Below are 23934 nucleotides of genomic sequence, written 5' to 3'. Positions count from 1 at the left end.
CGCCACTATAAGCAGCGGCGGCATGGGTCGCTACACCAATGTCGGTAGAAAAACAAATTAAACCAAAAGTAACTCGTTGACAAGTAATACTTTTTTAATTGGAGGATTAGTGTAATGGCGCCTTTACACTTTGGCCTATGATGGACTGATGCGAACGTGTGAAATGTCCTTCTCCTTATTAATATTGTAAATACGACATTCTGTCTGTTACCACTTGAAGCTTAAACGGCTGATCCAATTTCGATAAAATTTGGTGTGATACTTGGAGAGACGGGAAAGGGGAGATATACGTGGGAGAGCCATGCTTCGGCACGAATGGGCCGGCTCGACCGGAGAAATACCACGTTCTCACAGAAAACCGGCGTGAAACAGCGCTTGCGCTGCGTTTCGCCGAGTGAGTGAGTTTACCGGAGGCCCAATCCCCTACCCTATTCCCTTCCCTACCCTCCCCTATTACCCTATTCCCTCTTAAAAGGACGGCAACGCACCTGCGAGCTCTTCTGATGCTGCGAGTGTCCATGGGCGACAAAAGTTGCTTTCCATCAGTTTTCCACCCGTTTGCTCGTTTGCCCCCTTATTTCATAAAAAATCGTTAATATAATATGTGTGTAGAAAATTGTTTTTAAAACAGGAATCGAAACCACGACCTCCGGGTCACGTTTTAAACCACTGAATCACGGAGGCAATAAGCAATTAACATAATAATTGTATACTGACGTATGTGTTGCCTCCCGCTGTTACATATCAATCAGAAGCTAAAACTCTATTAAAATATGCTTAGCAAAAATATTTATTGGTATAGTATAGACCAGTAGTGTTAGCACAGCGACCAGCGGAAATGCAATTAAAATGCCACTTTATGACACACTATAGTATATGTCATAATGTAGGATATTATTTGAATTTTTAGAACTATAGTCTGTCATAAAGTGGCTTATTAATTGAATTATTCGGAACTAAAAAAGATCGGAGCTGCACCTTAAGTTTATCTCCACAGTTTGTGACTATAGTCTGTCATAAAGTGGCATTTAAATTGAATTTTTCGGAACGAAAAAAGATCGGAACGGCACCTTAGGTTTATTTCCACAGTTTGTCCATACTTTCGCATTTCCGCTGGTCGCCGTGCTAGCACTACAGCGGTCGGCAACACGCGGCCTGCGAACTTACTTGCGGCCCGTGAATGTGACATGAATAAGTTATGCGGTGTATCAAAAACAGTGTTTTCTAATATTGCCAGTAGTAATTGCCTCTTAAGAACGTAGGTAGCTGTTTGTGTCATTTTATAACAAACACTAAACTTATTTTCCTTCATTATGTTTTGTATAGGTATACTGAGCTTCTATGAGGCCCGCCTTTGTTTTGTTTTGCCACGTTGTGGCCCTTGCCTGCCAAAAGGTTGCCGACCGCTGCTGTATAGACAGCATATAGTATTTCAATCAATATATACTTCTTATATTGATTGAAATACTTTAAATTATAAATACCTACAGATTCATCTTGCGAAGGATTATAAATCCATTCTAATATTATAAATGCGAAAGTGCATCTGTCTGTCTGTCCGTTACCTCTTCACGCCGCTGAATCGTTTTTGCTGAAATTTGGTATTGAGATACTTTGAGGCCCGGAAAAGGACATAGGATACTTTTCATGTCGAAAAATGCACTGTTCCCGCGCGATAAACGTATTTCGGCACAACGGAGTTCTAGGCTTAATCTAGTTTGAAAATAAATAGAGATTCATCTTGAGAAGAAACATATAACACCTAAATAATAATATTATCATTATTATTGTATGTACTAGAAGATGAATTATATGAATTAAGTGATACTAAGCAATTAAATATTAACATAAACCTTCCCTAGACTTTAACGGGGCAAACGAGCAAACGGGTCACCTGATGGAAAGCAACTTCCGTCGCCCATGGACACTCGCGGCATCAGAAGAGCTGCAGGTGCGTTGCCGGCCTTTTAAGAGGGAATAGGGTAACAGGGAAGGAAATAGGAGAGGGTAGAGAAGGGAAAAGGATAGGGGATTGGGCCTCCGGTAAACTCATTCACTCGGCGAAACACAGCGCAAGCGCTGTTTCACGCCGGTTTTCTGTGAGCCCGTGGTATTTCTCCGGTCGAGCCGGCCCATTCGTGCCGAAGCATGGCTCTCCCACGTCAGAGTCAGGCTTCAGTCGGTCTCGAGATGGGGCTAGACAAAATGTAATATTCGTCTTTATATTTTAAAAAGATTAATATCCCATGGTGGTAATCGATCCCGCGACCACAAGTCAGCCACTGAACCATTGAGATAGTTAATCAGAATGTGGAACAAAATAAATCGTTACAATATATCAAGAAGATCCCATAACTTATGCGCGTATACATTTATATGTTTTTTATTTAAAACATAATTTATATGTCAATTTCTATGAACGGATGTGATCCATAAAATATATCAGATTAGTGTTTTGTTTATCTTAAGTTGATATATTTGGTGTATTGTAGCATAGATGTAAGAAATATAGTGACACAGTCTAAAGACTTAAGAAGATATAGACAAAAGTTTTAACTTCTGAGTGTTATACACACTAATATGGTTTCGGTGACGGTGACCGGTTTCATTGAAACCAGGCCAGCTACGCAGGAGTAATTTTATAGTGCCCAAGTGTGTGCGCAGTACACAAGAGCACTCTCTGTTCCTTTACTCTCATAACCCAGTGGGACGGAAGACCGACACGACCGGCGAGAGATCAGGCGCAGGACCGACTTTTTACATGCCCATCCGACGCATGGATCATCTTACTTGTCAGACAATCAGGTGATCAGCCTGCATTGTCCTAACCAAACTTGGAAATAATATGTCTCCAACGCAAATCGAACCAACGACCTCCGAGTCAAGAGCCACGCTCTTAACCACTGGACCACGGAGACGTACTAATATTATTAATACGAATGTGTGTTGCTGTTACCTCTTCAGCATTCACGTTCAAACCGCTTAACCGATTTTGCTGAAACTTGGTATAGAGATACTTCGGAACGGAGTTCCCGGCATCATAGTACAGAAATAAAAAATGTAAATGTTTCGGTGCTTCTACTTTCACAGTAAACTATCCATACTAATAATTTAAATGCAAAATTAGTGTGTCTGTCTGTCTGTTACCACGTCACGTCTAAACCGCTGAACCGATTTTGCTGAAATTTAGTATGGATAATGGATATAAGTACTTTAAGTCCCGGAAATGGACATAAGATACTTTTTATCCCGGTAAAATGTACGGTTCCCGCGTGATAAACGATTTTTGGCGTTGCGGAGGACCTGGCATCATAGTATAGAAATTATGAAATAAAAAAAATTATTATCTTTCGGCGCTTCAAATTTTGTCACACCTTTTATAAATATACTGCCAAAATCATAAGCCTTTTTACCACGGTCGAATAAAAAACGTTCCAAATTCAAAACAACTGTCATTGATCCACATTCAAACTTGACAAATGACTTCTAAAACCGGTCGACTGGCGCCTAAACTTTCGAATAACTGTTACCTTATTAATATTTAAATGTTTATTTCGGACCTATCAGCAAGGTCCAATTGAATTTAATTAATTAAAAATAGTTTTGTATGTATGTAAGGCAATCAATCTTGTGAACCAGTCATGGGATACGGTGAGAAATATTTAGTTAGAAGCCTTAAGGCCATCCCCTGAGCAAACGACCTCGACCATAAATACATTTGCCGCGTTGCCCAGATCGCGCCAAAATCCTAATTTTTACTTATCTTAGTTAAAAATTGACCTAAATAAAAATTCAAACGGGTAGTATGTAGTTAATGAAATTGTCTATCTCGGATCTATTGGCGTGATTTTCAAATAAACCTAATTTGTAAATACTAGGGAGATGCTGAATGTATGATTGAATTTAAATAAATAGGTATAACTTTGGAAGCTGATATCATGAGTAAGTATAATAAACAAAAATAGGAAATTAATAACGATTAAAGGAACATTTTTTATACGTGGGAGAGCCAGGCTTCGGCACGAATGGGCCGGCTCGACCGGATAAATACCACGTTCTCACAGAAAACGGGCGTGAAACAGCGCTTGCGCTGTGTTTCGCCGAGTGAGTGAGTTTACCGGAGGCTCAATCCCCTAACCCCTACCCTGTTCCCTTCCCTACCCTCAACTATTCCCTTCCCTTCCCTACCCTCCCCTATTACCCTATTCCCTCTTAAAAGGCCGGCAACGCACTTGCAGCTCTTCTGATGCTGCGAGTGTCCATGGGCGACGGAAGTTGCTTTCCATCAGGTGACCCGTTTGCTCGTTTGCCCCCTTATATCATAAAAAAAAAAAGACTTTCGCATTTATAATATCAAGTATCTCTCTGTGTTATTTACGAGTCTGAAAAATGTCGTAATGGCGGAAATTATTTCCCTTTTAATTTCTGTTTTGTTGTTCGCAGATAATTGTGTTTGTTGGGAGAGATTTGTTGGCGAAACTTTAGTTATACCCTGGGTGGCGTTAGGGTGGTCACAACTGTTCGCGATTTTGGAATTCGGTTAAAAAGGTATGATTTGGCAGATGTCTCTGTGATTTTTGACTAGTGCCACAGAATATATAATATTAGTAGTACTAGCTAGTGCGCTTTTATTATTCCGGATCTCACGTTATCGTGGATGCCGACTTCCAACATTGGGTACGTTAAATGCCCTTTTGATTTTAGGCACCGCGGATGTCTTGTGCGGTTCAGAAGAGTGTAGACGTCGTGATGTCCTCTAAACGTTAAAAAGTTATTGTCGACGGAAATTTAAAAGCGTCTTCATATATTTTCATACACTTTACTTCTTTATGTTATCGTTTTACCGCGGAGGTCCACGATATTACCGCCACGTCCAAGATTATAAAAGCGCACAAGCGAAGTAAGTAGTTATATATAATATAACGAATCCATACTAATATTATTATGAGGGCGAAAGTGTGTCTGTCTGTCTGTTACGTCTTCACGCCCAAACGATAACAAAGATAACATCGGTTCAGTGGAACCGATTATGCTGAAATTTGGTAAAGAGATACTTCGAGTCCCAGGAAAGGACAAAGAATACTCTCCCGCAAATAAGTACCTACCTACTCTATAACTATGCCTAATTACATTAAAATCGGTCCTACGTTCTTGAGTTTAGGGCTTTCAAACAAACTCTTCAGCTTTATAATATTAGTTTAGCTCATAAAATTAATATACCTAGCGGAATAGAGAAACAAAGGCCTGAGCAAGAGAGATGTCACTATCAGTAACACTGCGTGGTAAAAAGAGACGTGTGATACATGACAGCAGCACTCTTTTTTTGACGTCCAGTCGGCACGTGCCGCCCTTTGACAATTATTAAGTAAGTGTATACGTACACATATTTTTCACACAGATAAAAGCCAATTTTGGTTTCGTTTGACAGCTCGAGATTGTTGCTCTATTCCGCTAGGTATATTAACTTTATGGTTTAGCTTTATATTCTTTACATAGGCTCCTCATAAGATAAAATAATACTTCTTTCATTACTCATGACTCACAAGATAAAAAGGCGCACAAAAAAAGAAAATGACTTCTAAAAAGATTCATGCGTAAAATTACATCAGGGCAAGGACCTAGGTTTTCAATATCTAGACAGCCTAGGCAAGCTAGTTTTCCAGACCCCAGAGACATAGGCTATTAAAATACGTGCGACAGAGATGGCTATTAGTGCGAGAGAGACAGATATACCAATTTATATCAAGTTGACGTTGCCTGATTGCGGTTTTTTGTTGAAGAAAATTCTTGATAGTTATTGGAATTGAAATCATTTTTGTTTATTTTGTAAGCAACTTTTACCCGACTGCGTAAGGATGGTTATGTTTTTTGAATGCATACGAATACTAGATAGATAACAACCGCAACGTGCTGGAACCGTACATGTTTCCGCGTTAAAAAGTATCCTATAACCCTTCCCAGCAAAATCGGTTCATCTGTTTGGGCGTGATGAGGTAGCGCACAGACAAACAGCTACACACTTTCGCATTTATAATAATATTATTAGTATGGATGCGTCTGTTAGTCTATCCTTCTGAATGTATGTTATTTTGGCACGGTGGTGGTGCTGTAAGTCCCGGGAAAGGACTCAGAATAGTTTTCGGGAAAACGCGCTTCTCTAAAAATGGTGTTATTTGTTTAACTATTAAACTCTCGTCTACAACTTAGAAAAACCAGCCAAGTGCGAGTTGGACTTGCCCATGAAGGATTCCGCAGCAGCAATAAGGTTTATTTCTATGAAATTAAAAGGTTTATGATTTATTTTTATATTTCAGTTGATTTAATGAAAGTTAAATTAAGGTTTACCATTTATGACGTATAAAAAAACTACTTGCTAGATCTCGTTCAAACCAATTTTCGTTGGTAGTTTTTATAGTAATGTACATCATATATATTTTTTAGAATTATCATGCTCCTACTTTAGAAGTGAGAGGGGCGGGGACACACACACACACACACACACACACACACACACACACACACACACACACACACACACACACACACACACACATTTTACCACTTTGGAAGACTCTCTAGCAAGTCAGCCATGACGAATCTATAAGGGTTCCATATTTTGCCATTTGGCGATTGCAAGATAATGCAACATTTTAAAGCCAAATAATATATTCATTCATAATATTATTATTCAGAAGCTTACGACATAAGTGCGTACTCTTTCGGTATAATAAAAAGAATATTAAAAAGATAATAAAGAAAATTTCACAATCGTGCAGAGGAAAGAGCCAAATAAGGCAAGATCACGGTACTAATATTATGTGCATACAGTAGCATAACTTTAGTGTGTGTACATGCATACGTGGGAGAGCCATGCTTCGGCACGAATGGGCCGGCTCGACCGGAGAAATACCACGTTCTCACAGAAAACCGGCGTTGAACAGCGCTTACGATGTGTTTCGCCGAGTGAGTGAGTTTACCGGAGGCCCAATCCCCTACCCTATTCCCTTCCCCACCCTCCCCTATTTCCTTTCCTTCCCATCCCTACCCATCCCTACCCTCCCCTATTACCCTATTCCCTCTTAAAAGGCCGGCAACGCACCTGCAGCTCTTCTGATGCTGCGAGTGTCCATGGGCGACGGAAGTTGCTTTCCATCAGGTGACGCATTTGCTCGTTTGCCCCCTTATTTCATAAAAAAAAAAGTGTAACATAGATAATTTTAACGCGTGTACGACTGTGACACGATACTTCTACTGTGAGGGTTGATTCAGACCGCAGCGCGACGCGTAGATGCATTTTTAAGTTAGTATGGATTTGACAGATTCGCAAGACGACTGACGCAATTGAAATCTGTCAAATCCATATTAATTTAGAAATGCATCTACGCGTCGCGTTGCGGTCTGAATTAACCCTAAGTGTCTAAACACACTAGGCCGAAAATACGCGGCCGAAGTTCGGCATGATTACGCCTGCAATGTCTTTTAAATTACTGATGACACACCATGCCGAAATTACGTCGCGTTAAATCCTATGCGTAGCGCATTGCAGGCGTATAATCATGCCGAACTTTGGCCGCATATTTTCGGCCTAGTGTGCTTAGACACGAAAGGCAGAGGGATGAATGTATTAAGAGTACACTGCGAGAACTTGTATGGGATCAAAACAACGCTCCTAGTGGCAAATAATAATAGAAAGTAATTTTGTATGACACCTCATATTATAGTAAAAGAGGCCAAGTTGTTAACGGGAAGAATGTAGTAGGTACTAATAACTGTATTTTAAAAAGATTAAACTGACTTGAAATTGTACGTAATTGAGAATTAAAACTCCCTATCTCCAAAATTGCTGAACTGATTTTGATGAAACTTACACTATTCCCTAAGTTGAACAGTAACTACTACAACAAAGAAAGAATTACTGAAATCGATATGGTAGTTCCAGAGGTATGCGAACACAAACATAAAACATACATACCTACATACATACACTTTTGTGTGGCACATTTGTTCAGACGCTAATGTAGATTAACATAATATACGAAAATTGGGCAGTCGTGGAAATATTACATACGTGTCGAATTGTTAACCTCCTTTATTGAAGTCGATTAAAAATTCACACATTTTGCTCTCTAAAGTTCTAAAATCACGTTTATGCACGCACCAGCGATGTCTGAGGATGGCTCGGTAGCTGCCCCTTTGCGACTCTTCTGGTATCACCTATCTAATCAATAAATTTTAGCGCGAAGTATGGAACTGTGTCCCGCCTTTTTTAAAAACTTCGATTTAAAACAAGGCGGGATTGTTTTTTTTTTTTTATGAATTAAGGGGGCAAACGAGCAAACGAGTCACCTGATGGAAAGCAACTTCCGTCGCCCATGGACACTCGCAGCATCAAAAGAGCTGCAGGTGCGTTGCCGGCCTTTTAAGAGAACAGGGTAATAGGGGAGGGTAGGGATGGGAAGGGAATTGGGGAGGGTAGGGAAGGGAATAGGGTAGGGGACTGGGCCTCCGGAAAACTCACTCACTCGGCGAAACACAGCGCTGTTTCACGCCGGTTTTCTGTAAGAACGTGGTATTTCTCCGGTCGAGCCGGCCCATTCGTGCCGAAGCATGGCTCTCCCACGTATAAAAAATTGTTGCGACTTTATTTTATTTTAATGGCGTCGTCGCGACCCTACAAATGGGTCTACTAACTAAAAACTACCACTTTTTAAATTCATTTAAGTATCCATAAAAAACTAAAATCTACATATACTTTACATTTAAATCTCGCCAAACTAATTGTCTGACGGCGAGATGTACTGTTCTACTGTATTATACTGTGACAAGATGGCGGAGGCAGGTGCAACGGATATGCAACCGGCTTGAAGAGTCTTGGCTCTTTGGACTCTCAAGTAATTTATTCTTGTGATACTCAGAATTTATTATTATTAGATAATATTGGTAGGATACAGATATAATACTGGTAGGATATTGTGGGATCAAATGTCCGTGTGTTCAGATTGTTATTAGAGATTTCACGCGTACCTATTTTGCATAAATTATTCGGGTTATGAAATATTATCGGAATTTTATATTGCTGTACAAGATTTTATTTTATTGGAAAATAAGTAGGAATCAGTAGGATAAAATATAATACCTACAGAATACTGTTTTATGTTATTCTAACTATTAACCCTTACAGAAAGCAGAGTATTAAGTTTGAGGTGTTTGTCTGTCTGTCTTTGTGTGTTTGTTTCAATTTGACGTAGGAGAGCCATACTTCGGCATGGATGGGCCGGCTTGACCGGAGAAATACCACGGGCTCACAGAAAACCGGTGTAAAACAGCGCTTGCGCTGTGTTTCGCCGAGTGAGTGAGTTTACCGGAGGCCAATTCCCTACCCTTTTCCCTTCCCTATCCTCTCCTATTTCCACCCCTACTCTCCCCTATTCCCTTCCCTATCCTCCCCTATTACCCTATTCCCTCTTAAAAGGCCGGCAACGCACCTGCAGCTCTTCTGATGTTGCGAGTGTCCATGGGCGACGGAAGTAGCTTTCCATCAGATGACCCGTTTGCTTGTTTACCCCCTTATTTCATTAAAAAAAAACAATACAATTATACTCCACTCGGGCTAACTTGTCGCTAACGGTCATTGACTCCCTGTCAAAAGCTTGTCATTTTCCATAGGTATAAACCGCGATTGACAATGAGGTGTCAGATATTGTCAATCGTGGTTTTATATGGAAAATGACAAATATTTGACAGAGAGTCCACCGCTAGCGACAAGTTAGCCCGAGTGGAGTATAGACCGGTTTCGATGTAATTTATATTGTTTGAAAGCTGACATTAGCCTGCTCACTTTAGGAGTTAGTGTAGAGAGTAAAGGTCTTACCGCAAAAGATTTAAACATCTATTGAACAGTGTTTTGAGAAAATTCAGTATAAAATTACAGATTTTTTTTGTAATCAACAGTTCAACAGGTGTTTAAATCTTGTGTGGTAAGACTAGGGTAAGACAATCTGAGTTTTTTTCAGTAGTCTGATAAATTTCTTACTTGCAACAAAATTATAACTGCCACCTCAAAGACATTTACTGGCAGACGGTCAGACAGACACGCTTCAGAATAATATTAGTGTGGATTAATTCAAAGATTACATAACAAGACAAGTATAGATACTTCATACTCCATAGCTTACCCCCTGCAGAGCTTACATTATACATTGCCATATAATTTGCTGTTTAATGTAATTATACACCGCTTTTATGGAAGTAAGACTGCATTGCAAAACCTAGTAGCCGGATAAACAGGCAAGTTATTCGGATAAACAGCTAATTTGGCCGGACAAACCAGCCTGATTAGCCGGAAAAACATCCAAGTTAACCGCACAAACAGCCAAGTTAGCCGTTTAAACAGTCAAGTTAGCCATAATAAACATGCAAGTCAGTCGGACAGACTACTGTCTGTCGGCTTAGCTACTGCTAAGCCGTACATATAGGTAACTGGTAAGCCAGAATGATAATACAGCTATGTTAGCCGGACAAACAGCAAAGTTAGACGAGCATACAGAAAAGTTAGCCGGACATACAACCGAGTTTTACGGACACACAGGTAAGTTAGCCGGACATACAATCAAGTCTTACGGAAAAAACGCAAAGTTAGCCGGACATACAACCAAGTTAGCCGGACAAACAGCAAAGTTAGCCGGACATACAGCCGAGTTTTACCAACAAACAGCAAAGTTTGATGGACATACAGGTAAGTTAGCCGGACAAACAGCGAAGTAAGTCGGAAAAGCAGCCGAATTCTATGAATAAAATCAGCCGTACAAATATCCTAGATAATCAAACAAACCAGCCAAGTTAGCCAGAGAAACAGTCAAATTACCCGGACAGGCAGTAAGTTAGCTGGACATTTATTACAGTCAAGCTAGCCAGACAAACAGCCAAGATAGCCGATGATACAAATGGAAAGCGCACGGTTGGAAATGACGCATTATATTTTTACCTTAAGTTCTATCAATTACAATCAGGTGATTTCTCTACTCATTTATTGTCAAATAAAGATATTTCCTTAAGTATATTATCATCTATAATACTTTTAATTTTTATTGTAAAATGAAAATACGCGCTCATAAAACTTTGCAAACTCATTTTTATTGTCATTTTAAAATGCAATTAAGTACAATTAACAAATTTAATGCGACGCGCCGAGATAAAAGATCCATTCAGTACAAAATCCTTTCTTACAAGCGACAGAAAAAGTTGAAAACATCTGGGGAAAAAACTGTAGACAGTATGAACCTGTTACCGCTAGGGTGGGGCCTTATTACTGAAAAGTTATCGATATCGATGAAAAATAATTGATAAGATGTTTTAATTAATACGAAAGTATTTTTCTGCTTTACAGTGTGTTTGTTTTCATTGTGGTAGGTAGTTGCAGTCATTATTTAAAAATGTGTTTGATTCACAATAGCAGTAAAATAAAACCAAAAGGGGCTAATAGTAATTACAAATTAATAGGATTCTGTCTTTCATCTTCTTATGTTAAGGCCGCTTAATTTCATTGGTATGGGGATACAGAATATTTTGAGTCTAAAATTACGGTTAAACGCAATAATCCAATATCTATTTCATTATAAAAATATATTTTTTTCAAAATTAGACAGTTTTTTATTATGGGATAGTTGTATATTATAATAATATTATGCTTTATATAACGGATTGTTTTATGATGTAAGTACTGTTTATGATATTTATAAATAAAACTATTTTATTATTTAGGAATTGTTAGTAAATCGTAAGTCATAATAACATGAAACGAAAACAACAAAAAGAATCATTAATAACTTGTTTTTTAGTATAAAAGTAGTAAATATGCATCAAAACATTTCTCAATTAAATCCATCACAATCCCGTGAAATATTGTTGGAAAAAGCATAACATCATACCGAATAAATGAAAGAATCATGAACGAAAATATCGAGCTCAAAAATGAATCAGACACATTGTTCATTCATGTTATGTTCCATCAATAAAACATAAACTTGCAGAATTCGCAACCGAATAAATTATTTACGCGAAAATATCGATATTGTTGAGAGCCCAACCCTAGCGTTGACTCGTAAGTACGTTGCGCGTGGCGCTTTAGGCATATAAAATAAGCACAACATATTACACCAAACGATAATAAACCTTACGCCCGTATAATAAAGTACAAAATATATTCAACGAGCGTTCGCGTGGCGGCTTACACAAAATCGGAAAGCCGTACATCCGGAACGCTGGTTCAATTATCATTTCTATGCGAACACAATAAGGTGCAAATTGCGTTGTCGTGTACTAAATTATGTAGTATTAGTACGTTTCTACCCATCATTCGCTACCAGTTTGCTGGGTGCGTTAAACTTGATAAAAACTTGACGTGCCCATGTCTACGCGACATGCATTTAATGCGCTTTTCAAATTGTGAATTTTATCGATATGACCAAAAATGGTGGGCACAACACTTCTTGTAATTTGTTACATGATTTTTATTGTGATAATTTAAAGGCAAATTGAGTACTGCAATCGAATATTAATAAATACACTTTCGATCCATAAAAAATAAAACAAAGCATGTCGGATCAGCTAGTAATTTATAGTGTAAGTAACACTGTGTAACAAAACTAAGAGATAATACTTTAGGGTGTGTATGTCTCTTTCAGGGCTGCTACTTTTACAGTGAACGGGGGTAAAATTATTTGTGAAAAGGCTTATTTGAACGCGCTAATCTCAGGAACTACTGGTCCGATTTAAAAAATTCTTTCAGTGTTAGATAGCCCATTTATTGAGGAAGGCTATAGACTATATTTTATCACGCTAATAATAGGAATGAATGTGGAAAAAACGGGGCAAATTATTTGAAAGGGCTTATCTCACGAACTACTGGAGCATTTTTTCTGTTATTTGGTACAGATAAGAAGTAGACCTCGTGAAGGATCATAGGCTATTTTTTGTGGACTAATTTGTCTGTCAAATATCTAATTTACGCGAGCGAAGCCACGCGGACCGTCTAGTCTATAATCTATGTAGGGTAAATCTATGTAGGGTAATAACCCTAAGCTTCTAAAGTATAATCACTTATTTTTGTAACATTCTGCAGTGATAGATATAAAAACTATGAAGAAACATTTTCAATATCGAAATAGCGTTTAAAATACTTTACCAAGTAGTTTTACAGCAATTACGTACCTGCAACAGAAAAATGAATTTATTAAAATGAAATTCAACATCAAAAAGTAAATGTTTTTTGCGATCGATGATAAAGTCCATCAACTGGTCGCACAACACATCTGTGTTGCGAACACAGATGTGTTGTGCGACCAGTTGATGCCTCCGTGGTCCAGTGGTTAAGAGGATTCCACACCGCCATTTTTCCCATACAAACGCTGTCCCCTGTTTCCTCCCTGGATAATGCTAGTAGAGTTATAATTTTTTTCCTGAATATCTACGGCCACTAATACAATGTCCCTATGTTTTCCTTTTTTTCATAATTTAATTATTAAATAAGATATGAACGTTCAAAAACCCAAAAAAATGGCCAGATTTTCCACTGTGTTCAAACGTCCAGAAAACAGATTTGGATAGATTATACAAAAAAAGCAAAACATAGGAACACAGCTCAAGCCTTTTTTTAATCTTTAATGAAAAAAGTACTTAAATCGGTTAAGTTTTGGAGAAGGAATCAGGGGACAACGAATCGTTGATTTTCTGGATTTTCTGCAGTTGTCTCTATCGCGTTCTGCGGTATAGGCTTGAGGTAAGGGAGACAGCTATAGATATTACACGTACTTTTTTTTCATTTCTCTAGCTGCTGTGGTATCCTCTTAAGAGCGTGGCTCTCGACTCGAAAGTCGTGGGTTCGATTCCCGCGTTGGAAACATGTTATTTCCAAGTTTGATTAGGACAATGCAGGCTGATCACCTGATTGTCTGACAAGTAAGATGATCTATGCGTCGGATGGGCATGTAAAAAGTCGGTCCTGCGCCTGATCTCTCGCCAGTTGTGTCGGTCGTCCCGCCTCCGTCCCACTAGGTTTTGAGAGTAAAAGGAATAGAGAGTGCCCTTGACGTGTACTGCGTACACACAGGCACTATAAGATTACTCCTGCGTACCAGGCCTGGTTTCGATGAAACCGGCCACCGTCACCGAAACCAGTGTGGGAGTCACTACGTGTTCGCATGATCGATCAGGATACTTAGGGTCGATTTATGTCCGTCCGCCCGAACACGCGGTTTGGCGCGAGATAACGCGTTTTTCGCACTTTAACCGCAAATTTTGATGAAGAATCCTACGTCCTTTCCCGCAGCTTATACATAGCAAAATACAGATTTCAGTAAAATCGGTTCAGCCGTTTGGGCGTGAAAACCTAATAAAGGGACAGACAGACACACTTTCCCATTTATAATATTAGTATGGATACAATATGTATACTGTATACTTAATAATTACTTATATTATAATTATACTCTAGGAATTTCGGAAAACACAACCCTTCTTTGTCACAGTCGGTTAGAAAAGGAATCAAAATTCTCTGCTAAGTTTGCCACGTAAGTTAATTTATATTTTGCCACCACCGAATTGTGTTTTGGCATGGCTATTACAAAAGCAGCTATCTTAATTAACGTCGAATACCACATTTTGCGGGTAGAATTTTGAGTGAACTGTGCAAAAAGCCGCAACGGTTAAACCTTGCTACAGGGAAATAGAAGATAAGGAGAAAGAATATCATGAAAGATAAGTGATGGCAGCAAAGTAACAAATGAAAATGATTGGACATGTGCGAGTCGAACAAGTGATGAGCAAAAAGCCACAACGGTTAAACCTAGCTACAGGGAAATAGAAGATAAAATGATAAAAATTACTCTAGAAGAGAAGGCAGCAGAAGTTGTAATAAATATGCAATAAATAAAATCAGCAAAGTGCGAGTTGGACAAGTTATGAGCAAATCATTGTGAGCCTAGTGCTATCAAGAAAATAGATGATTAAAAGATAAAAAACGGTGGAAAAGAGTAATGGCAGAAGAGTAAAAAATAAAATCGGTGAAGTGCGAGTCCGAAAAGGGACAGGTGGACGGTCGGACGGACAGTGAAGTCTAGGGTTTTAGCCTTTGGGTATTGAACCCAAAAGAAACGTAAATTGACGAAATGCCTTCTTTTCCGCGGTAATTGGTTAAAAGACAACAACAGAGGTATACATTTTCGCCACGCGGTAAAAAGAGAGGGGGATATTTCTACCTCTCTACGCAGGAGGTCTACTCACTCTATCTTACGAATTTTCAATCGAGTCACGTGTCCCGTGCGTGTTTAACATTTTTTACTCATCCCAAGAAGTGCGCAACGCCGTTAAAGATGTTTTTATCCACCAAGTAAGAATGGAGGAGATGATATTTGATAGTTTTGACTCAAAAGAACATTTTAAGTATTATGATAATAAAAAGAATGGAACAAAGAAAAAATTATGAAAAGTTACGACATTATGGTCCAAGAGCCAGCGACAGCCTGTATGAAGTTAATTTTTTATATTGTTTTCTTTTGTATTACTCGTATTCTCGTTAGTACTTTAGGGTATCTGGCAGTAGAAAGCAACTTTCAATGGCCGGCAGTAAGAGGCGAGTAAGAACCAACCCACACAAAAATTACGTATTGAGTTATGAATGCAGTTATGTTCTGTAGATGATTTAGAACAAGACTGCATTCAAAATTTAACAACAAAAAAAATGTGGGTTAGGATACTAATGCTTAACAGCGTCCATATAACCCCTGAGGTAAAAATGTCCAGTAGCTGTTGAGTTTCGATCGTGGATACTTTGGGATTTATCCAGTTCTGAAGGTCTACTTAACTTTCGAATTAAAAAGCTCAATTTTTTATCTTATTATCTTCGGGTAACTGTAGGAATCTCGCCTCTTACTGCCGGCCATTGAAAGTTTAAAAATGACATAAGTCTTCTTACCACTAAAGAGCTTTGCTGGTCGTTCTTAAACAGCTTTTATAAGATGACGAAATTCTGTCACCGGCTCTTATTCTTACAAAGTTGGGTTTAATTTTCCCTCGCTCCTTTGAAGTTTCGTCGAATCTAGCGATAAATCTCACCGCAAGGGGTCGGCCGTCACTTCGACCCCTTGTAGCAATATTTTGTTTGGAATTACGGAAAAAGATTTAGGAATAGGAAAATGGGGATTTAAAAATATTTGTTTATGTAAGAAAACTACAAGGCGTAATAAAACTAAGTGATATTGGTATGCATGTGTCCCATAGGTCACTGTAAAAGTGGCAGCGCTGAAAGTACATTTTTTGTGATTTGTATGAGCTAGCCCCCACGTCATTATTTTTTCCATAAAAAGGTGTTAAAAAGTAACTATTTCAGTACTGCTTTATTCACGGCGATCTCTATACAGGGTGTAACAAAAACAAGTGATAATACTTTAGGGTGTGCACGTGTTCCTTGTAGAGAGTTCACTGTGAAAGTAGCAGCGCTGAAAGACCAAAATTTTTTTTCACTTTTGTATGGGGAACCTCGTGAAGCTCGGGCTCTTGCCCATACAAAAGTGAAAAAAAATATTCGTCTTTCAGAGCTGCTACTTTCACAGTGAACTCTCTACAAGGAACATGTACACACCCTAAAGTATTATCACTAGTTTTTGTTACACCCTGTATAGGGGACCCATACAAACACTGAAGTATTATCACTTAGTTTTGTTACACCCTATATAAATAAAGTCTTTGTGTGGATCAGTTAGATATAATATTACTAAATGACGCCTGCAACTCCGTTCCGAAGAAATGCGTCTATCCCGCGGAAACCGTGCATTTTTCCGGGATAAAAACTATCCTATGTCCTTACCCGGGGCTCAAAGTATCTCCATACCAAATTTCAGCAAAATCGGTTCAGAGGTTTATGCGCAAAGAGGTAACAGACACATTTTCGCATTTTAAATATTAGTATGGATATTTTTATTGGGCACTTTTTCATTTATTTCCCCTGGGCGAAAAATATTTTCCGGGTCAGCTTAAACATTTCAGTAATGGTGAAATAATGTTTCATATTCTGAAATTAAGTATCCCCCATTTTGTGTAAGGTTGGAATTATGCAAACGTTGAAACACTGTCGCGATAACACAATAAGATCGCTTACATTGTACGATACGATAATTATTATCGCACGATATGTCACCTACATAGAGTGATAGACTTTATACTATTGATGAATTACCAATAAAGTCACATAGTATACAAAAAAAGGGCCTAAAATATGGTGTTGAAATGTAAATTGGTGAAGTTTCTTTATAAGTGAACCGCAAATTTTTAAAAGACAAGTCTTCGAGAGACTTGTCTTTATAAGTGGGAGAGCCATGCTTCGGCACGAATGGGCCGGCTCGACCGGAGAAACACCACGTTCTCACAGAAAACCGGCGTGAAACAGCACTTGCGCTGTGTTTCGTCGAGTGAGTGAGTTTACCGGAGGCCCAATCCCCTACCCTATTCCCCTCTCTTCCCTCCCCTATTCCTTTCCCTTCCTTACTATATTAACCTATTCCCTCTTAAAAGGCCGGCGATGCACTTGCAGCTCTTCTGATGCTGCGAGTGTCCATGGGCGACGGAAGTTGCTTTCCATCAGGTGACCCGTTTGCTCGTTTGCCCCCTTATTTCATAAAAAAAAAAAGATGAATAAATAAAATCTTTTCAAAATGAATCATATCAATGAGAATGAAATATTATTTCGTTGTTATTGATGATTCTTTTTTTGTTGAAAAGAGGACATTTTAAAGGTGGTCCCATGCTAAGGAAATACTGTTTGAAGTCAGCACGATGTTCGATATCGTACTGGGTAAAAGCGCTTACTTGTTCTTGTTGGATTTAATGACGAAGATAAATTTCAAGGTGCAAGTTCTTAAAATGTCGTCAAGCGGCTACCGTTTGCGATATTCGATTGAAATGTTTATAAAAAGAAGTGTTATGCTTCGGCACAAAAAAGTTTGTTTGAATGAAACGGCCTGACAGAAAACGAGCTGAAAAATTGCTTGTCAATTTTCGAGTAAGGTAAGAGGAGAAATATTTGAACTAGCAACAGAACTATATACATAATGGAATCAGGCGATCTGTCAGCTCGTGGGAGAGTCATGCTTCAGCACGAATAGGCCGGCTCGAACGGAGAAATACCACGTTCTCACAGAAAACCGGCGTGAAACAGCGCTCGCGCTGTGTTTCGCCGAGTGAGTGAGTTTACCGGAGGCCCAGGGGATTGGGCCTCCGGTAAACTCACTCACTATCCTATTCCCTTACCTACCCTCCCCTATTCCCTTAACTTCCCATCCTTACCCTCCTCTATTACCTTATTCCCTCTTAAAAGGCCGGCAATGCACCTGCAGCTCTTCTGATGTTGCGAGTGTCCATGGGCGACGGAAGTTGCTTTTCATCAGGTGACCCGTTTGCTCGTTTGCCCCCCTTATTTCATAAAAAAAGCTCCATTCATTAAATAAAAGGACGCAACTTTAACACTACATGCGAAAGAAATTTGCCAGAAAGAGTTTCAAGAGTTAATAAGAATGAAAATATTAAGGAAGAAAGCTTTGAGAAGATTATTGACTTGATTTCTAGATTTTTGACTTGATTTCTAGATTTTTGACTTGATTTCTAGATTTTTGACTTGATTTCTTGCCTACTACCCGGTTACGACAAAACAATGCAACCCAGGTTACATCGTTTTGTAATAATATAGTCTTTTATCTACTCGATGACTGATGTAAGCTTTGTATTGATTGAACCCAAAAAGTTGAGGACAAGTTTTTAACCGAAATATTCCATGTATCATTTTGCTGTAACCCAAAATGTGGATGAAATATTTCTGCAAAATACTGTAAGCCACCCAGCTTACAGCGTTTTGCAAAAACATTAAATATTGCTACGTTTTGTACCCGTAGTAGGATAACAATCGCCCAAGTTTGAGCTTATTTTTATTTTTGCAAAACGCTGCAAGCTGAGTTTGCCCCTTAATATTTTATGCTGGCACATGTTTTTATAGTATTTTAAGATAATTAAAAAAAAATAACTAATCAGCTCATATAGAATCCATGTATCTGTCTAGTTTAATACTGGATAAAATGGTAAATGAAATTTAAACTCATTTTTTTAAGAGGAGTCCACACCGCCGTTTTTCCATGCAAACGTTGTCCCCTGTTTCGTCCCTGGATAATGCCGGTAGAGTTATGATTTTTCCTGAATATCTATGGCCACTACTAGCATGTCCCTATGTTTTCTTTTTTTGCATAATTTTATTATTAAAAAAGATAACGTCCAAAAACCCAAAAAAATGGCCAGATTTTCCTTTGTGTTCAAACACCCAGAAAACAAAACTGGCTGGAATATACAAAAATATAAAAAAAACATAGGAACACAGCTCAAGCCTTGCTTTAATTCTTAACGAAAAAAGTACTTAAATCGGTTAAGTTTTGGAGAAGTAATCAGCGGACAACGAATCGAAGATTTTCTGTTCTTTTATTAGAACTTTTGTCGTATTGTCTCTATCGCGCTCTGCGGTGGGAGTCTTGAGATTGGTGAGACAGCAATACATTTTCAAATACCTATCTTCAATTTCTCTCGCCCTTGTTGTATCCTCTTAAGGATACATCGTTTTGTCGTAACAGGGTAGCGTGTTTTAGTCAAACGGTACCCACTCTAAATTAGTCTTAATTTCACTTGTTGAGGCATGTTTAATGACAACCCATATATCCACGTGTAAAAACATCCCTGTAGCTATGAAAGTGCTTATGAAGTCTGTAACAAGTTTTTAACAAATCAAAGCATGATATGCAAATACAATTTCATTGGAGCACCCATGAATAACTTTGCATATAATAATGAACGAGAATTTGAGTGAATCACGCAGGGTGAAAACATGGCGCGTGATTTTATTTCCAATTTAGAAGCTAATAAACAGAATATAGAGGTAGGAAGAGTACGAACAGAACCTGATATTAACGAATGTAAGAACTGAAAAGAGATAAAAGATGTGAGACAAGGGATAGGATTAAGAAAAAAGATAGAAAAGAGACATGGGGTAAGGGATATCATTAATAATTTCACTTTGCAAGTAATCAAAAAAACATAAGGGTTAGAAAAAGGAGCAAAACAAATAATAGGAGGAATAGATCAATCAAAGCAAACAATGACTTTGACCTTTATATTTCACACTGATACTAACAACACAAAATATTATATTAAATGGACTACTATGTCTTTAATATGATAAAATTAATAAACCATATCGTATTTATTAAAGTACGAAACACACATTAAACGTAATGCGAATTTAATGAAGCTTTAAATGTAAAATCCATTTAATCTCCGTCATAAAACGGACTATCGTCTCAGAACTAATAATTAAAAAAGCATAATTAATAAGGATGCAGTAAGATTTGAAAGGAGATAATTAGAAGAGTAATAAATTCACTGATAATATCACCTTAAATGACGGTTTATTTTACCAATGAATGTAGATTCATAGATAGTGGCTTAATAAAATTATTTTATTGAAATACAGAGTGTTCAAATTGAAAAAGAATTTTTGGAATATTGATTACCGTTATAATCCCGTTTAGGGGGTGAAATTTAAAAAACCCCGTTTTAACCCCAAAAAGCAATTCAAATCCCCAGAAAGGATGGTTTTTATTTCAGAAAAATTTACGATTGCTATAACCTATTACTTTTGCGTGAGAAATTGCAGCAACATCTGGTACTCAAATAAAAGAATTTCTAACATAAAAAAGATCAGCCTAAGGCGTGACTTGTGCCAAATTCCTAAGATAGGTATAACCACAGAAATAAATCAAGATAGAACGGCGACGCACGTGCGTTGCTAAGGAATCGATCGTGTCAATTTTTGCTTTGCATTTAGTTAGAACAAATAACTTACCCGTGGAAAGAAATACCTCCTTTTTGGACGATTCACTTTCGTATTTCTGTTTTTACAATTAGACACTGCACAATGAAGCATTTTTGCACAACCGCTCCGGTGTAATCAAGTCGAGACGTGCGCGCTGACTAAATGAACGTTCAACAAATCTTGCTCACTTGTGCAAGATTGAAACACGCGTACTCCACCCGCTTAGCCGTTCTATCTTGATTTATTTCTGTGGGTATAACAATTATTTTACATTGAAAGGGTTTCGAAATAATACAATAATGATAGGCCAAGTTTGTAGCAATTGTATGTTATTATTGGATCATAGTATGTAAACAAAACTACTTTTTAGAAAGCACAGAGAAAGTAATGATCTTGATCTATGGATTTTAGGATGTTTGACTAAAACATGGAAGTACTATTTTTAACCGACTTTTTTTTTTTTGTTTCACTAAACTGAAAGTAAAACTAAATATGAGTGAAAGAGAAAGATACGTGGGAGAGCCATGCTTCGGCAGGAACGGGCCGGCTCGACCGGAGAAATACCACGTTCTCACAGAAAACCGGCGTAAAACAGCGCTTGCGCTGTGTTTCGCCGAGTGAGTGAGTTTACCGGAGGCCCAATCCCCAACCCTATTCCCTTCCCTCCCCATCCCTACCCTCCCCTATTATCGCACCTGCAACTCTTCTGAAGCTGCGGGTGTCCATGGGCGACGGTAGTTGCTTTCCATCAGGTGACCCGTTTGCTCGTTTGCCCCCTTATTTCATAAAAAAATCTTTTTAACTGACTTTAAAAAAGGAGGAGTCGTCAATTCGACCCGTATGTACCATTGTAGATATTATTGTATGTATGAATTCGGTTGTTTGTATTATTGGTTGTACTAATTATAGTATTTTTCAAGTAAGGGAATACTGCAAGTTTCATCAAAATTGGTTAATCAGTTTTTGATAAAGGCATTCAGAGTGAAACACAAATATAATTTAACGAGCTTTTGCCCGCGGCTTCGCTCGCGTTAAGAAGTATTATTATATACAAACTTTCATCTCCTATTTGAACCCCTTGGGGTTGGAATTTATCAAAATCCTTTCTTAGCGGATGCCCACGTTATATCATCTACCTGCATGCCAAATTTCAGCCCGATCCGTCCAGTGGTTTGGGCTGTGCGTTGATAGATCACTATGTCAATCAGTCAGTCACCTTTGAGTTATATATATATATATAGATTAATTTTTAAGCTTTTTCGCTATGGTATCAATTTTTCTGATCATCTAATCAGAGTTAAATTGAACGCCAGGTTAAGCCCCAATTTCACCAACGACCGTTAAAGTTAACGCTCGAATTAGTATCACTTTACCTATTTCGTTTCTCTTATGAATGAAAGAGAAGACATGACATTTTAACAAGCTGTTAACACTAACAGACGTTGGTGAAATTGGGGCTAAATATGGCAGTTAGTCTAACCGTTACTTAACTAAGCACGCGCGATCTCATTTCAACTTCTTACTACATTTTAGACAATATTATGTTCTTGCCGAAGAGTACTTTTTGCGACATTTTAAACAATATTAAGTTTTTGTTTGTATTTCAGATAATTTTACGCTAGCTTAGTTAAGTGGATTGCAATTTTTTGAGGATTTAGTAATGTACTTATTAGGGACCTATCAGACTGAGAGCGGTCACGCGGTCTTTTTTTTTTTTTAATGAAATAAGGGGGCAAACGAGCAAACGGGTCACCTGATGGAAAACAACTTCCGTCGCCCATGGACACTCGCAGCATCAGAAGAGCTGCATGTGTGTTGCCGGCCTTTTAGAAGGGAATAGGGTAATAGGGGAGGGTAGGGAAGGGAAGGGAATGGGGGGGGGGGTAGGAAAGGGAATAGGGTAGGGGATTGGGCCTCCGGTAAACTCACTCACTCGGCGAAACACAGCGCAAGCGCTGTTTCACGCCGGTTTTCTGTGAGAACGTGGTATTTATCCGGTCGAGCCGGCCCATTCATGCCGAAGCATGGCTCTCCCACGTATACGGTCCCACGGTCTAGCGTTCGAGCGGTCAGTTTTGCGTTCTTTGTGTTGTATTACGTTTTATTATTGACATACTCACACAGGGGGCGTTCTGACCGCGTCAGAATTACTCCTGTGTGACTGACCGCTCGAACGCAGGATGAGAACGCAGTACGCTTGAACGCGTGACCGCTCTCAGTCTGATGACCTATCAGATAGATTCTTAGTGATAAAAAAGTTAATTATTATTAGTTTAGCACTTAAATTCTATTATTATGATTTAATATTAATGCAATTTTATTCCTAAGTAGAAGACGCCTGCAAATCTGTTGTGATAGAATTGAACCGTACATTTTTTCGGGATAAAAATATCCTATGTCCTTTGCCGGTACTCAAAGTATCTCTATACCAAATTTCAGCAAAATCGGTTAAGCGGTAACAGATCCGGACTCGTGAAGAGGTAACAAACAGACAGACGGACAGACAGACACACTACTATTTATAGTATTAGTAAGGATATGAAAATAAATGTCCTACCTACAGAATATACACACCAACACAATCAGTCCAGCCGTTTTTCTAAACCCACTAAGGGACTCCGAATGTTTTAGAGGAAATTATTTTTCCTCGAACATCAATATTATTTCAGATAAAGCGTGAGTTTTGAGAGTTTTTAATTAAAATGGTTGCTTTGTACTTATTGTTGGTACAAATGAGGTTAAAACAATAATATCTCGAAGAATTTCATTTGCAGATCTAAAGATAGTATGGTATCTGGAGAATCCCCATGATTAGAGGATTCTACAAAGGAATTAATTCTCAGACCTACTGCAAGGGTCTTTCGCTGGTTCACACCACAGATTTTCGAACCACGGTTCGAAACAGCGAAGAACTGTTTTCGAAATATTTTGAATTTCCGATTAATACCGCGGTGATTGGAGTGGTGTGAAACCACTAATTAATTATTTTTTGGTATAGGTGGATTCGGACCACGAATTTAAGCCAATAATTATTG

The 23934-nt window shown here is 38.4% G+C and overlaps 1 long non-coding RNA gene across 1 annotated transcript; it reads right to left on the bottom strand.

Moving 5' to 3' along the window:
- Positions 1-1358: 1358 nt before the first annotated feature.
- Positions 1359-20227, bottom strand: LOC121738166. The gene is made up of 4 exons (XR_006037253.1): positions 20215-20227; positions 8776-8782; positions 6914-6916; positions 1359-1409 (listed from the first exon to the last, which is right to left on the bottom strand). It is a non-coding gene; the product is annotated as an uncharacterized LOC121738166 (long non-coding RNA).
- Between the last annotated feature and the right edge of the window lie 3707 nt (positions 20228-23934).

Source organism: Aricia agestis, chromosome 22 (genome assembly GCF_905147365.1).
Source record: "Aricia agestis chromosome 22, ilAriAges1.1, whole genome shotgun sequence".
NCBI classification, from domain to species: domain Eukaryota; kingdom Metazoa; phylum Arthropoda; class Insecta; order Lepidoptera; family Lycaenidae; genus Aricia; species Aricia agestis.
Note: the sequence above shows the minus strand (reverse complement) of the source record. Positions and strands in the feature narration are given on the sequence as shown.